We start from the raw sequence: 15,923 nt of genomic DNA on the forward strand, positions 1-15,923 counted from the left end.
TGAGCCAAGTATGCTGACATGAGTGCAATGGCTTGGGAAGCCAGGAAATGATAATAGTCACTCCGCAACAGTTACCACCATCACCTCTTGCTAGATCATGGCCTTCTAATGGTGTCCCTGTGTCCAGCCTTGCACCCTTAGCCTGTACTCAACACATCAGCTGAAGATCTCTTTTCAGAACATATCAACTCATGTTACTACCATGCTCAAAATCCTTCCACAGCTCCCACCTCACTCAGAATAAAAGCCAAAGCCCTTATCATGGCCCACAAAATCCTGCCTAATCTACCACATCACCTCCCAGACCCCATCTCTTGCTTCCTCCCTGCTTCATGGCCCCTGCAATGCATCCCAGGGCCTTTGTACTGGTTGTGCCTCTGCCTGGACTGCTCTCACCCCAGGTGATTTCGAGCCTCGCTTGCTCACTGCCTTCAGCTCTTAAATGTCACCTTCTCATGGAGGCCTTTCCTGGACATCCCGCTGATATTCCAACCAAGATTCCATTTCCCCTGTTTTATTTTCCCCCAAAGCACTTACCTTCATTTGCATTCTTATACAGCTTTTTCTGTCTTGTCTGTGCTGACCTCTCCCATTTGATTGTAAGCTCTGTGAGAGCTGTTTTGTCCCCTGCTCTAGCTCAAATGCCTATAAAGACAACCATCACTTAGTAGGTGCTCAAAAATATTTGTTGACTGTTAACTGCATATTACCTACCACTCACAGAGCCCTGGATCTCTGCCAGGCATTGTGCTGTGTGTTTTTGATCTAGAATTTCTTTCTTTCTTTTATTTTTTTTCCTGAGATGGAGTCTCGCTCTGTCCCCAGGCTGGAGTGCAGTGGCGTGATCTCAGCTCACTGCAACCTCCACCTCCCAGGTTCAGGCGATTCTCCTGCCTCAGCCTTCCGAGTAGCTGGGACTACAGGTGCCCACCACTATGCCCAGCTAATTTTTGTATTTTTAGTAGATTCATGTTTCACCACATTGGCCAGGATGGTCTCGATCTCTTGACCTCGTGATCTTCTCGCCTTGGCCTCCCAAAGTGCTGGGATTACAGGCGTGAGCCACCGCGCCAGGTCTAGGATTTCTTTTAAACCTCACAACAGGCCAAAGATGCAGGTACTGCTTCAATTTTTCCAATTTTACAGATGGAGAAACTGAGGCCCAGAGAGGATAAGCACTGATGATGTGCCCAGTGCCATATGGTGGGTAACTAGTGGCTCTGGGTTTAGAATCCAGCCCAGCACCACTCCTGAGCCTGGTCTTGCCTCTTCATGAAATACTCTGCTGCCTTTGACAAAAGTTTACTCAGTTACAGTCCTTTCAAATGGTTTGCTTCATCCACTAGACCACAGCCTCTAGCCCACTAGCCCACCCTTGAGTATCTTTATCTGGGGATGTCTCCAGGACATGAGTGCCCTGGCCAAGCCTGCAGCCAGGGAAGAGCCTCCATCAACAGTAGCGAGTGGAATCTGCTTCTCCCAGGCTGCCACATAGTCATATTCTTTACACTAAAGGCCATTTGAAAAATGAATAACTAAATGCAATGTCAGTTTTATACCTATGTAAGATGTTGCACATAAAGAAATTCACAAATCAGGGAAATAGCCCTCATCCTTATTTTTGCATCGTAAAACGTGGTCTCAGCAAGCATCCCTCCTCCCCTCTGGGGCTATTATCAGCTTCTCCCTGCAAGCAGGAAGTCTCTGGATCCAGGGAGCCAATGGCTTATGGGATGACACTCACACTGGTGGAGATGACACTCACACTGTGATGACACTCACACGGGATGTGTCCTCCAGTGTAAGGCACTTCACCTGCCCCACCATTTGCAATCCTTATAAGTCCATTTGTAAACTCACTCAACAAAACTTTGAGTACACATTCTGTGCCAGGCGCTGTGCTAGACAACTGTCAAAGCCTTGATTATTTTCCACTTTAGAGACACTGAAACTAATTGCAGTGACTTGTCTAGTTTCATTTAACTGGCAAGGAGCTGAACTGGATTCAAGCCCAGGTCGTTGTGACACCAAACTTTAGGCTTTTATCCATGTTCCTAAATCTTATCACCTGAGGTCAGAGCAGACTGGATTTTCTTTCTTTGCATCAGGCAGCTGTGAGTCCTGAAACAACATGGGAGCAGATAGGCTAGCTGCTTTCTCTAAACCGGATTGCACTTGTTGGGCACAAAAGGAAATTGCATTTCCCAGCCTCCTTGCTTCTAGGCAGGGTCATGTGGCTACTTCCGGGGGGTAGAATGTGAGAGGAAGTGACAGATCACTTTCAGGTTGAGGCAAATTAAAAGCCAGATGCATCTCCTAGATTAAAGATGGCGGAGTCTCTAGCAAGCGAGGGGATGATTCCTTGTGTCGTCTCTCAGAGAACAGCCCCTGACTTGCATCGGACAGTGAAATAACTGAGAAATAGACATTCATTATGATCAGTTATTAGGATTTACCTACTTTTAAAATTGAAAGTATGCTCTCTTTTTTGACTAATAAGAAATGTACAAGGAGGGTTGTGACCTGGGATGGGACATCCACTTGTCACAGCGCCCTCTCTGCTGATTTAGCAGCCTCCAGACTGATTTGCTCATTTATTCATCTACTCATTTTCTGATTATTTTCCTTTTGTTTTCCAGATCTTCTCTCTATCCCTCTTTGCTCTGCTGTATTCCGCTAGAATACAAGAGGCCCTCCTCTGTGGGCTGCATGACCCAGGCTCCCTCCCTAACGGCTTCCAGGTGAGCTGGGTCAATGGAAGGCACCAAAAGGAGATGAGAGAATGGAGGGGAGTGAGGCTGTAGTTTTTATTGCCCACTTCCTCCGTTCTGGGCTCTTGTTTTGGCAGTGGCTGTGATTTTCCACCTACAGTCATAGCTCCTATAAGGCCCTGGTGCGGGTTCTAGGAACATTTCTCCCACCCTCTTTCCTTCAAGACCAGGAATGCCAGCATGTTACTCTGTTGCTAGTACCTGTGTGTCTTAACATCTCTTGTTAGGTCCCTAAATTCTGCCCATACCTCTGTATATAGTTCTTTGATTAACATCTTTTCAGTGAAGCCGTTTGAGAATACCACTTATTTCCCACTGGGTCTCTCACAGATATGCCATCTATTTATGCATCTGTCCACCCATTCACTCATCCATCTATCATCCACCAATTCATGTATCCATCCACCTGTCCATCCGTCCATCCATCCACTTACTCATCCATTCATCTACTATCTACCCATCAATAGATCCTTCCATTCATTCATTCATCCATCATCCATCCATCTATCCGTTATCCATCCATCTTTTACCCAACCCATATATGCACGTAGTGCCTAGTATGCGCTAGGCAATGTGGTAAGAGGTTTATCTACTTACCTGTTAAAGTCTGACAACATCCTGAAGTTAGTACTGTTACTATCCCTGTTTTTCTCAATTGCTACTTCTACAAAGAGATCTCCCCTGACCACCAAATCTAAAACAGCACCTCTTCCCCTTGAATCCCCCTACTCTGCTTTTTTTTCCTTAACACAGTCATATTATCATCAGTATTTATTCATTTACTTATTTGTTGTCTGACTCACGCATTAAGTGGGCAGAGACTTTGTCCATCTTGTTCCCTGCTATATTTCCATTAGCCACGGTGGTTCCTGGTACACAGTAGGCCTTTAAGAAAACATTTGGTAAAATGAGGAATAAACAAGTGAAACGAGAAACAGAGTCTCAGAAAGTGAAGCAATTTGTTTTGTTTCTCCCAGACAGGATTAGAACTCCAATCCATCGAGCTTAGACCCCAGGCCATTCACCACACTGCAGTATCATCTGGGTTCCCTCTGAGACATGGACTTACCATGACTCTTAGCAGCCCCCTCAGAGAAAGTACAGAATGCATCTCTCTTTCTTTGGGCAAACTAGTGCCTTCTGAGCACATTCTTGTTTCTGTGGGTTTTGCCCATTTTGATTTCTTTGATTCCTTTTGGAATTACGCTGAACCTGGTTTCCTTTGACCTGGGAAATGGACATTTCTGGAGCCCCCACTGCGTGGTGGCCACTTTGAAGCCTGTGCCTTGTTTAGAGCTCTCTGTCTCCTAGTGAGGGTGATGTTGTTATTAACTTCTTCTGCAGGTGAGACCCAGTCATGGGTTGGTTGATTGCTCAAGGTCATACAGTTACTAAGCATCAGATCAGGCATTGGAACTGAGTTCTGGCTGATCCCAGAGCCCAATCTCTTACCCACTGTGCTGTGGTTTCACTTGTGGGTCCAGATGTGAGGAGGGAGTTGTTAGTACAAATAAAGCGTAGCAACTGCAAAGACGTCAGGAGCTCACCATGGGCCAGGCAAAGTGTGAAGCATTTTATAGGCATTTATTATCTATGTTTTACGGGTAGGGAAACTGAGGCTCAGGTTAAATCCTGGCCTGAAGGTAAATTGCACAGCTGCCATGTAGCACAGCCCCTGCCTACTCTTTCCCAGAACATCGCCATTAACTTACAAGCCCTCCCCACTGCCAGCTCCTCTCAGCGACATTTCTGCCAACGCTGCTGGCTAGGGAGCTCGGCAGTGGCCCGAAACAGCATCTGCACACAGCTTGGGACAAACCCAAGTGCCATTTCCACCTGATAATAAATATGTGTCAGAGAGGACTCGATCCGTGCGACCTTGGGTTACAGGGGTACTGGACCGTGAAAAGCCTTTGACAAAATCCTTTTGCCTCAAGAGGCTGAGTCCAAATTACAGGCGATTATGGACGCTTGGCCTGACTTCCCAGTCAGCCTTTTATGTCTGATGCCCAGGAATGACTCTTATGTGTTGGAAAGGATCCCAGCTGGGCCTGGGGCCGGTCCCCTCACCCTCCTTGGCAAGGTCCATTCTCAGAGAGCTGGAGGCAAACCTCAAACCTTCATATTGTTTCATCTGATCACTGTGACTAGTGGTCACACCAGCACCCGAAAATACAGTCACAGCCCCACCACAACCTCACCAGTTGTTGAGCATACACCACGTGCCGGGCCCTTCACCAGCCCCACTGAGTTCTTCCGATGACTCTACAAGGAAGGTACTATGGCTGTATCCATTTTACTAATGAGAAAACCGAGGCACCGTGTGTCTAAGTCAGGAATGGGCAAACCTTTTCTCTAAAGAACCAGATAGTAAATATTTTAGGCATCGCAGCCCATATGGGCTCAGTTGCAACCACTCAACTCTGTCGTTTTAGTGTGAAAGCAGTCACAGACAATATATAGATGAATGGGTGCAGCTGTGACCCAATAAAACTTTATTTACAAAAAGAGGGGCCAGGCTAGGTTTGGCCTGAGAGCCATTGTTTGCCAACCCTTGGCCTCTGTGACCTGTCCAAGCCCCCATGATGCTCAAATGGCAGAACCGTTTGGCATCTGAATCCTGGGAACATAACGCTCATCTCCCTGGTCCTGTGTAATTTTCTTAGAACATATTACGCGATGGTTAATTTTATATGTCAACTTGACTGGGCCACAGAGGGCCCAGATATTTGGTGGAACGTTTCTCTCACTGGGTCTGTGAGGGTGTTTCTGGGTAAGATTAACATTCAAATTGGTGGACTGACTTCTTCCAATCCACTGGAGGCTTAAATAGAATAAAGGGCTGAGTAAGAAAGGATTATTTCTCTCTGCCTCACTGTCTTCCAGTTGGGACATCAGTTTTCTCCTGCCTTTTAACTTGGACTTGGACTGGAACTACACCATTGACTCTCCTGGTCCCCAGCTTGCCAACTACAGATCTGAGACTTCCCGGCCTCCATAGTCACATGAGCCAATTCTTTAAAATAATCTCTTCGTATCTAGATATATTCTGTTTCCCTGGAGAACTCACACTAATACATACTATTGTTATTAGTGTTCTCATTTTACAGGTGGGGTAATGGAGGCTTGAGTCGCTGAAGTGACTTTCTTTTTTTTTAATTTTCTTTTCTTTTTTTTTTAAATTTTAGGTTCTGGGGTACATGTGTAGGATGTGCAGGTTTGTTACGTAGGTAAACATGTGTCATGGTGGTTTGCTACACCTATCAACCCATCACCTAAGTATTAAGCCCCGCACGCATTAGCTATTTTTCCTAATGCTCTCCCTCTCCACACCCATGACAGGCCCCAGTGCGTTGTTCCCTTCCCTGTGTCCATGTGTTTGCATTGTTCAGCTCCCACTTATGAGTGAGAACATGCTGTGTTTGGTTTTCTGTTCCTGCGTTAGTTTGCAGAGGAAAATGGCTTGCCGGAGTGACTATCTGCAGGATCTTACCAAAGAAACATCTGCACCAGAACTTTCACCGACCAATGAATCTGGAAAGGGTGAAATGATTTGGGTGATATTTAGGAACATTTTTGCAAAGGAAGGAACCTTAACCTGGCTTTCCAGGTCTTCCCCAGAGCGGCCTCAAATTGTCTTTCCTGTGCTCTCCCTATAACTTCTTGACACCTGCTCTGTCCCTCTCATGGCCCTCTATGGATACATCCTGCCCTGCAGCCGTCGTCACACTGCTCCATAGCCACACAGTGCACCACCCTGTCCCCTGGCATTACCTGTGCTGCCACGTTTGCCCCCGTCCTTCCTTTGGGGTGGTTTTGTGTCCCAGCTTGCACCCCTGTCCCAGAAACCTTTGCTGATCCCCTCCCTCCTTTCCAGCTCTAAAGCTGCTCTCTCTCTGCATGCCTGTGTCCTGTCCTCCCCAGCTGCTCTGCAAGGGAGTGGAAGGCGTCTACTACACGTCTGCATCCCTCTTCCTCGGGGCGGGGGTGCACCTTGGAAGTGCAAACACGTCTTATTTATATATGAATGAAGTAATAGATAAGAAGCAATGCCTTCCCAGGAATCACACTGTGACTTCTACCCTTGGGGAGTGGGGTACAGTCTGATGGCAGACCACATCAGCTTCACACACAGTGTTCATGGAGCCCTGGGAGCACAGCAAAAGTCTTGCTTTTGTGAGAAGCATGGTCCCTGTCCCTTCTCCCACCCAGATGACTGCCTGTTGGTCCTGGGAAGTAAGTGGTCAAGTGCCCCATGATGATAGACATTATTTTGTGTGTGTGTGTGTGTGTGTGTGTACAGGGGGTGTGCTGCAACAGAAGGAAAAATTCCCTAAGTAACTGGAAGCTGTGAATTCACCAACATATCAAGAAAAGAAGGATAAAACCAATGTTGGATAGATTGTTAAGAGATTAACCAACAAATAGAGAGAGAGAGAGAGAGAGAGAGAGAGAGAGAGAGAGAAATAGGAAGGGAAGTAAAAACCCAGAGGAAGGTGAAGAACTTTTCTAGGCCAAAGCAAGCAGACGCTGATCCCTCTGCTCTCAGGGAAGGAAGATCAGTGGTTGTAGGGACCTAGAATAATGAGGCAAGAACAAAGAGAGAAGCCAAAAAGAAGCGGAGGAGGAAGAAGGGCCTTCCGTCCAGCATACTCAATATGCCAGTCCCCATGTAAACCTGTGCGCCTTCACTGTCATGTCTTTTCAACCCTCCAGGCAACCTCCAGGCTAGGAATTATGATGCCCATTTTACAGATGAGGGACCTGGGGCTCAGAGAGGGGCCGGCACTTGGTTAGGGAGCGGCGGCTTGCCAGTGGCCGAGCCAAGAATGAGCCCCGGTCTGTGTGGCCCCGTGCCCGGTCTCATGCTGTCGGAAAAGCAGAGCTGACAGGAGAAAGGTTAGAGGAATAAGAAACAGGCTGGGGACACGCAGCCTTTCCCAGGGCCCCTCCCAGGCCTGCCTGACCCCCTACCCTTGGGAAGGGACAGGTTTAATGGCACTGTCCCTCCTGGGGTGGAGAAGGTGCTGAGTGGCACTTTCCCACAGGACTTGGTGGGAACAGAGCTGCCTGGGCCCCAGCTGGCTGCCCAGCTAATGAGCCCCGGAGGGAGCCGGACAGGCCTCATAAAGCCAAGCACAGGGCAGCAGGCAGGAGGCAGCTGGAGCCCTGGGCTGTCTGCCCCTGGCCTTGGCTCAGTGCCGGCTGAAACCAAAAGTGCCCAAGACCTTGACAGACAAGGGAGCCTTGCCAATCCCTGCTCCTGGTGCCTCCCTCTCCCTGCACAGGGCCCAGATCTGAGCCATCTCCACGGAGACCATCACCTCACTGCCTTAGAGATCATGTGGTCCTGATGGGACAGTCAGGGGTTCAGCTCAGAGCTAGGAGGACCCTTGGAGAGCATTGGCTCCCTTCTCCTTGTAGAGTTAGGGTAACTATGACCCAGAGACTGCAAGCTACTGGGAAAAGGTCAAACAGCGAGATGGGACAGGGTTGGGTTGCAGACCCATGCACCCGTGTGTTTGTCTTCCTAGGAGAAATAGAAGTCCACCTGCCCAGAGAGTAATTGGAATATGTGATATGACCAGCCCTTGAGAGGGCAGAGGACAAACATTTAAAAAATGGCAACTTAGCCATTTCTAGCACACACAAAAAGGCCAACTCTGGATTAGCATAAGGATTAGCTCATTTAATCCTCCCCCAAGCCCCACTAGGACACTTGTAGTATCCCCACTGACAGCGGAAGGCTCTGAGGCTCAGAGAGGTTAAATATCTTGTCCAAGGTCACACAACAAGTGCTATGGTTTGAATGTCCTCTCCAAAACTCATGTTGAAATTTAGTTGCCATTGTGACAGTAGTAAGAGGTGGGACAATTCCCAGACTCCAGAAGTGTGAGAAATAGATTTCTTTTCTTCATAAATTACCCAGTCTGGGGTATTTGATTATAGCAGCACAAAACGGATGAAGAGAGCCAGTTGGTGGCAAAGCTGAGTTTGAACCAGAGGCCAACCTTTTACCTGTTATCCACGTGGCTTTCCCACCGAGGATGGAGTCAAGCTTCTTCCAGTGTGGCCAGACCATGAGCTAAGCACTCACAGGGCAGGTGGACCCTTAGGGGATCTCACAGCCTGGGGCCGTGGTGGGTGATCAGTCATCACACTCCAGTCTACTATTCTGGCAGCCACCCAAGCTGGGCACAGAGGTAGACTCTGCCTGATTCCTGACACTTAGCTTGTTCAATGCAGTCTAGCCTCAGTGTCATGTCTTTTCATCACCAAGAGCTTGTCCCAGCTCCTTGGTCTTGTTGTGAGTGGTGATAGTAGGGGCTCTGGAATCTGCCTGCCTGTATCTGTGTTTTGACAGTGGTGTGACCTTAAACAAGTCACTTACCCTCTCTGGGCTTTACTTTCCTCATCTGTAAACTGGGACTAATAATAGTACTTGCCTCATAAGGTGGAAATGAAAGTAGTGACTATTTAAAGTGTTGGAAAAATGCCAGCACACCCCAGAGCTCACTATAAGTGATGGTTACTATGGCTACTGCTACTTCTATCACTGGGGCAGGGGTGTGCTACAACTGGAGTTGTCACCATAGACGAGGTCTGTGCCACACATTGCCAACCACAGGGTATTTATTGGACACCCACTGTGTGCCAGGCCCTATGCTAGGCACTGAGGGTGAAACAGTGAAGAAGCAGGCAGGCACCATCCCTGTCCCATGCGCCACTCCACCCCAGTCTAGTGGGGCAATGGATGGGGAAACTGACAGTTCCACCCAGAGTGATCAGGGCTGCTGTGGGAGCCTCCCTCAGGAGGCCCCAGAGCCAACAGGGGGTGGGATGTGGGCTGGGTAGACTTCTCGGAGGATAGGTGGACTCAGAAGAAGGTGAGAGGAACAGGATTGGGGGTGGTGGGATCAGCATGTGTAATAGCCTAGTGGTGGACAGACCACAGGAGTGCTGGAGGACCAGAATGTGGTTTTATAGTACTGAAGATCATGGGGGACGGGGTCCTGAAAGGAGTGGGGGTTGGAAGGTCATAGAAGAAGGAGGCATGGAGGTCAACAGGGGCCAGATCTTTCAGCCAAAAGGAGAAAAGGGTTTGGACTTAACTTGAGGGCAGCAGGGAGCCATGGAAGGCTGTAGGCACAGAAGGGATATAGTCAGATGAGGGTTTGAGAAAGACTTTGTGCAGCATAGAGAGCAGAATAAAGTTGGGAGGGGCCCTGTCTTTCATGAAACAAGCAGCAGAAGGTGGTTAGGAAATGTCTCCCGCAGGGGTGCGGAGATGTTGTTCCATATTCCTTGTCCCTAAGCTCAGGTTGTCTCTGAGGAGCAGCTCCCCCACTCCCAAGCCCATCCTCCAGGTCCGTAGCCTTTGTAGCCTGGGTGGGGTGAGGTCAGAGCTCTCTGGAGCAAAGCGTCACTGTTGATTCCTGGGGTCCTCGGGAGGCCGCAGCCAGCAGGGAGGGCTGCAGGGAGAGGAAAATCTACTGAGGCATTCCCCGCAGTTGCCTGCCCTGAAGCATCACTGGCCAGGAATGCAGGGGCACCCAGGGGCCATGCTTATCACCCTCCCCAAGCGTCCGGAGCAGCCTGGTTCCTGTCGGCTGTCCATCCAGATGGGCCCTAAATCAGTGGGCTCTTCCTCCTCCAGCTGCAGCCAACACAGAGCCTGAACCCCAGCCAACGCCCAAGCCCAGAAGCCCAGACGATAACATGTCAGCCTCCCACACACACAGACCCTCCCAGCTCCCAACACAGCCACTGGGCCTCGCGTGTGTCAGCTGAGAGATGTTGCAACAGGGAAATGGCGTGGAACTGGACAGGTATGGGTTTGAATTTGGACTGCTGGGCTTAGTGACTCGCCTCAGTTTTCTTCTCTCTAAAATGGGAATATTAACAGGACCCACTTCCTCGAGTAGTTGTGAGGATTAAATAAGACAGCGGATGTGACTGCACCTAATAGGTCTGGCTAGCACATTCTCTCTGTCTCATTAAATATATACTCCAGAGCTCTAGAGCTCCTTTTGTAAGATCAATGCAATTACCCACATACAGCTTTGGACAGAATCTACTTCCGAGTTAATGTCTCCAGATTATTCCCCAAATGGCTCCCAGCACATTCTCTTAATGCATTCAAATTGGTTTCCCAGTTTTACAGGAACTTGTTTGAGACCCACTTCTGGGGAAGTACACGGGTTGAGAGGAGGAACCTGTAGTTGTAGAGGTTCAGTACCTGGTCTTCCCTTCCCTCCAGCCTGGTTTCATGGCCCCATGGAATGCAAAAGTTATAAATAACAAGCTATAGGATATGTTGGAATGTGGTAGTTCTATGGGAAAGAAACAAGTAGAGGAGGATAAAGGAAATTGGGTGTCTCAGGGGTGGGAGGTGGTGCTAGAATTTTAATAGAACTTGGCTGGGTGAGGTGGCTCACGCCTGTAATCCCAACACTTTAGGAGGCCGAGGTGGGCAGATCATCTGAGGTCAGGAGTTCGAGACCAGGCTGCCCAACATGGTGAAACCCCCGTCTCTACTAAAAATACAAAAATTAGCCGGTCGTGGTGGCAGGTGCCTGTAGTCCCAGCTACTTGGGAGGCTGAGGCAGGAGAATTGCTTGAACCCAGGAGGCAGAGGTTGCAGTGAGCTGAGATCCTGCCATTGTACTCCAGCCTGGGCGACAAGAGTAAAACTTCATCTCAAAAATAATAATAATAATAATAATAATAATAATGTTAATAGAACTCCTGGGTATAGTTTAGCTTTTCCTTTAAAAACTTCATCTTTGTGTCTGTTTTATATGGTACTTAATCTATGAATACAGTAGTGCATGGTCACGATTTATAAGCTTGTGTATTTATGATATAGGTATATTTATATGTATTTGTGCATATGTTTGTATTTTTTAGGGTGTGAGTTCAAATAGTTTGGACACCCCTGAGTTATACAGACACAAGCAGGATTCTAGTGGATGGCCAGGCTTCAACTCTTAGGTATTATTTGCTCCTCAAGGTGGTCTCAGAAATCAGCCCTCTCCCCTAAATTCTACATCCTTGCTGAGTCCAGTTTGAAGACACTGATCCTCAACCTCTTCATTCACAGATGAGGAAGCTGAGGCTCAGAGAGGAGCTGTGGCCCATCCAAAGGTACAGAACTAGTGAGCAGCTCAGCGGGGAACTAATCCAGGTTTTGGAATTGTCCGGCGTCTTTCTGCTGAGCCCAAACCTCGAGATACTCCTTAGAAGTGCTGGAGCCAGAGTGAGGCAGTGGAAATGTAAGAAGACAGGGACCAGGGTGTGAGATTTTTCTTCTCGTTCCCCTCGCCCGAGAGGCCACTTAAGCGGCGCATAACTGCCCTGTGATGTATTGAACCCTCTCTCTGCGCATAAATGCGGCCGGTCAACCGCTAGGCAGAAATGCCACATATATTTCCTCCCATTAGATGAAATACGCCCCTAATTTGGCGGGGGTTTTGTTTTATTAGACCTATGGCAGCGAGGGGGCCCTGCTGCAGAGTAACCTTTTCCTGATCACTTAGTTCTCTCTGGAGAACACTGAGGGCCTCGATAAAGGGGGAAAGAAATGCCCTGTTCTATTATTTTTCAGCACACATTCCCAGAACAAAGCTCTTCCCGAGCCATGGAGACAATGCATGAGGCATTTCAGAGACGCCTCCTGTGCTAAGAATGTTCCTGGGGCTGGGAGCCTGGAGACCCACGTTCCAGCCTTTTAAACGGTGTCGTTTAAAAATGGAAGAATTGGGCACATTGCCTCCGTTCTCTGGGCCTCAGTTTCTTCATCTGTAAAACATAGCTAATGATGGAACCCCCATCATAGAGTTGCTTCAAGGATTAAATAAGATCAAAAATGACAGAAGGCATTTAGTATACCTTCTCTGTTAACGTCATTGTTTCCAAAGAGAAGTGAGTTTCTTGATCCCTATAGGAGAGCATGTTGGTGAATTCTGCTGGGCTAAAATTAAAACAGTGATTTTTTTCCCCACAGTTCTTTAGGGGTACCCTAATACTAATTAAACCTACCCCACACAAGGCTGGCTGTTGTGTCTTGGGGCCACTTCATCAGGGGAGGGAGATGTTAAGGGGCCTCACTCAGGACTGGTGCGTCCTTCCCTACCTCCATGACACCAGCCACCATCAGAGAGCTGACTGTGAATGTTCAACAGTACCCATGCAGAAGGGTCCTGAGCTCAGCAGTCTCTCCATCATGCTGGGGTTTGGGACCCTAGTTGTTTCCTTTCTTTAGCCCAGTGGATCTCGTCTTTTGCTGCACGTTACTATCACCTGAGGAGCTGTAAAAAATATTTACACCAGACCAGACCAATTAAGTCAAACTCTCTGGTTGTGGGAAAGGAAGGGACCCTAGTTTTTAAAGCTCCCTAGATGATTCTAATGAGTGGCAAAGCTGAGAATAACAGTTTAGCCCTTTTCATGGGATCGAGACCAGACCCTAAATCTGTGTCTTCCTCCTGCAAAAGGGTAAAGTGGAAGAGCCAGACTGGAACTGGGTGCAAATCTTGCCTTTGTGTGGTTTCCTGCCTCCATCCCTGTTCACCTCCCTGTGCCTTGGCTTCCACATCCCTAAGGGGGAGTAATAATAGTGCCTGCTTCTTGGGACTGCTGGGAGAGCATCTAACAGGGTCTGCACTGTGCCCGGCACCTGTAAGCCCTCAACAGGTGGTGGGATCATTACCGTTATTACTCTAGACCAGGGATCCAGAAAACTATCTGCAAATTAGGGTCAGTTCTTAAATATTTTCAGTTTTTCAGGCCAGAGGGTCTTGGTCAAAGCTACTTAACTCTAGTGCTGTAGCCTGAAAGCCACAGACAACATGCAAATGAATGGGAGTGACTGTGTTCCAATAAAAACTTACAAAAACATGCAGCAGGCTGGATTTGGCTGTTAATTTCCTGACACCTAATCTGGAAGATATTTTCAGTTTGAACAACTTGGTATATGCTGGGTTTTACCTGTTATGTTTTGGGTTTATAGTCCTAGACAGGACCTGGAAATCTTTGTCTCATTCTGTCCTTTTTACACACTCATCTCATAGGATATTTATATGAGAAGCTTATGACATCGTTTTTTTGTTTGTTTGTTTTTTAATAATACTTTAAGTCCTTGGATACATGTGCTGAACGTGTAGGTTTGTTATGTAGGTATACACGTGCCATGGTGGTTTGCTGCACCCATCAACTGGTCATCTACATTAGCTATTTCTCCTAATGCTGTCCTTCCCCTAGCCCCTCACCCCTGACAGGCCCTGGTGTGTGATGTTCCCATCCCTGTATCCATGTATTCTCATTGTTCAATTCCCACTTATGAGTGAGAACATGCAGTGTTTGGTTTTCTGTTCCTGTGTTAATTTGCTGAGAATGATGGTTTCCAGCTTCATCCATGTCCCTACGAAGGACATGAACTCATCCTTTTATATGACTATGTTGTATTCCCTGGTGTATATGTGCCACATTTTCTTTATCCAGTCTATCATTGATGGGCATTTGGATGGTTCCAAGTCTTTGCTATGTGAACAGTGCTGCAGTAAACATATGTGGGCATATGTCTTTATAGTAGAATGATTTATAATCCTTTGGGTATATACCTAGTAATGGGATTGTCTAGTCAAATGGTACTTCTGGTTCTAGATCCTTGAGGAATCACCACACTGTCTTCCAAAATAGTTGAACTAATTTATACTCCCACCAATGGTGTAAAAGTGTTCCTATTTCTCCATATCCTCTCCAGCATCTGTTGTTTCCTGACTTTTTAATGCTCACCATTCTAACTGGTGTGAGATGGCATCTCATTGTGGTTTTGATTTGCATTTCTGTAATGACCAGTGATGATGAGCATTTTTTCATGTGTTTGTTGGCCTCATAAATGTCTTCTTTTCAGAAGTGATTGTTCTTATTCTTTGCTCACTTTTTGATGGGTTTTTTTTTTCTTGTAAATTTGTTTAAGTTCTTTGTAGATTCTGGATATTAGCCCTTTGTCAGATGGATAGATTGCAAATTTTTTCTCCCATTCTGTAAGTTGCCTGTTCACGCTGATGATAGTTTCTTTTGCGTGCAGAAGCTCTTTAGTTTAATTAGATCCCATTTGTCAATTTTGACTTTTGTTGCCATTGCTTTTGGTGTTTTAGTCATGAAGTCTTTGCCCATCCTTATGTCCTGAATGATATTGCCTAGGTTTTTTTCTAGGGTTTTAATGGTTTTAGGGCTTACGTTTAAGTCTTTAATCCATCTCGAGTTAACTTTTGTATAAGGTGTAAAGAAGGGGTCCAGTTTCAGTTTTCTGCATATGGCTAGCCAGTTTTCCCAACACCATTTATTAAATAGGGAATCCTTTCCCCATTGATTGTTTTTGTCAGGTGTGTCAAAGATCAGATGGTTGTAGATATGTGGCATTATTTCTGAGCCCTCTGTTCTGTTCCATTGGTCTATATATCTGTTTTGGTACCAGTACCATGCTGTTTTGGTTACTGTAGCCTTGTAGTATAGTTTGAAGTCAGGTAGCATGATGCCTCCAGCTTCGTTCTTTTTGCTTGGGATTGTCTTGGCTATACGGGCTCTTTTTTGGTTCCACATAAAATTTAAAGTAGTTTTTTCCAATTCTTTGAAGAAAGTCAATGGTAGCTTGATGGGGATAGCATTGAATCTATAAATTACTTTGGGCAGTATGGCCATTTTTATGATATTGATTCTTCCTATCCATGAGCATGGAATGTTTTTCTGTTTGTGTGTGTCCTCTCTTATTTCCTTGAGCAGTGGTTTGTAGTTCTCCTTGAAGACGTCCTTCACATCCCTTGTAAGTTGTATTCCTAGGTATTTTATTCTCTTTGTAGCAATGGTGAATGGGAGTTCACTCATGATTTGGCTCTCTGTTTGTCTATTATTGGTGTACAGAAATGCTTGTGATTTTTGCATGTTGATTTTGTATCCTTAGACTTTGCTGAAGTTACTTATCAGCTTAAGGAGATTTTGGGCTAAGATGATGGGGTTTTCTAAACATACAATCATGTCATCTGCAAATAGAGACAATTTGACTTCCTCTCTTCCTGTTTGAATACCCTTTATTTCTTTCTCTTGCCTGATTGCCCTGGCCAGAACTTCCAATACTACGTTGAATAGGAG

The sequence above is a fragment of the Macaca thibetana genome, chromosome 10, assembly GCF_024542745.1.
Source record: "Macaca thibetana thibetana isolate TM-01 chromosome 10, ASM2454274v1, whole genome shotgun sequence".
Taxonomy (NCBI): Eukaryota; Metazoa; Chordata; class Mammalia; order Primates; family Cercopithecidae; genus Macaca; species Macaca thibetana.